The 1,379-nt window shown below is 34.2% G+C and overlaps 1 long non-coding RNA gene across 1 annotated transcript; it reads left to right on the top strand.

The window, feature by feature from the left end:
• Positions 1–648: 648 nt before the first annotated feature.
• LOC114363008 (uncharacterized) lies at positions 649–1,061 on the top strand. The gene is made up of 2 exons (XR_003656746.1): positions 649–922; positions 1,003–1,061. It is a non-coding gene; the product is annotated as an uncharacterized LOC114363008 (long non-coding RNA).
• Positions 1,062–1,379: the final 318 nt, after the last annotated feature.

The following is a 1,379-nucleotide window of genomic DNA, read 5'->3' as shown; positions in this document are numbered from 1 at the left end:
AGGGCAATATAAAAATACAATTATAAAAAAAAGTACAAAGACAATTAAGAGAAAAGAGAAAAAAGAAAAAAGAAATGTTGCCAAAAAGGTTACCCACTCAGTATCATCTTGACAGTTGACATTTTACTGCCAAGTGCCAAGACACTGGTTTTCAGTGGGTATAGTTCCAAAATACTGGACTGTCCTGTCGATGACATTGACAGTGGGGCGCCACCGTCAATACCGGATCGCTGGTTCAGATTTTTGCCATGTTTGGAAACCATATAGTTGAAAGATGGTAGCGCCCCCCTGTCATTGAGTTTGGCGGGACAGTTCAGCGTGGGTCATCTATACCTTGTACGCAGGGGCAAAAAGAATGTAATAAATTAAAAAAAAATATATATATAAACTCAAATCAATTAAAAATCAATTAAAAATTCACATTAAAATAAAATTACAATAACAATTACAATAAAATTAACGAAAAACAATGCAATTACTAATTTCAAATAAACATGTCAAGAAGAAGAAAAAAAAAATTAAAAAATTAAAATTCACAATAAAATAAAAATTATAATAAGAATAAAAATTAACGATAAAAAAAAACAATTAATTTCAAGTAAACATGTCAAAAATAATTTAAAAATTCACATTAAAAAAAATAAATAATTAAATATGAATGCGGCCAAAGAGTCAGGTGACGGACCGTGAAAGAAGAGAAAAAAAAAAGTAACAAGAAAAAGTCACCTGACCTGACGTTCACGTTTTGTAATTAATTGTTCACGTTTGCCACGTAAATCAGCCACGCACGCACAGACAGAATGTTTTCACTTTACACAATGTACCTATAATAAATATGTGTTTATGTCTACTGTGTTAAAAAATAAATAAATACAGACAGACGGATGGATGAACTCCAACACCCAGAAGCCGTGAACTAATGGTAAGTGACTTGTTGGTTAAGTGTCGACAATCCCGCAAGCACAGTGGTAACAAATATTTTACCTATTTGCCTATTTGCAGGGCACTCATCAGGGAAAAAGACGAAAAATCTCAATGTCATGGCAGTTCCTCGCAGCCACCAAAAATCGTTCGAGCATCCCAGAGCCGAATCCAAAAGGGGAACCACGATGAGCAGCGTTCTCAATGCCGGAACGGCACCTCAATACCCGCATATACGACGTGCATACTCTGATGGTACGTCTATCAACAAGTTTCATTTTGCCTAGACAGTAAGTATTTCTTTACATGTATTTTGAAAGAGTGTTTTACTTTGTATTAGTTTTTATGTCCATAAATAACATTCGTGACTAATAATAGAAAGGCTTAATTTAAAATACTACCACGCATTGTATTCTGAAATAGCTTAATAGCTGGTGGTAGGTTGATTGTGCGCCATT

This window comes from Ostrinia furnacalis, unplaced genomic scaffold, assembly GCF_004193835.3.
Source record: "Ostrinia furnacalis isolate ACB-3 unplaced genomic scaffold, ASM419383v2 OfSCF6941, whole genome shotgun sequence".
NCBI lineage: Eukaryota > Metazoa > Arthropoda > Insecta > Lepidoptera > Crambidae > Ostrinia > Ostrinia furnacalis.
Note: the sequence above shows the minus strand (reverse complement) of the source record. Positions and strands in the feature narration are given on the sequence as shown.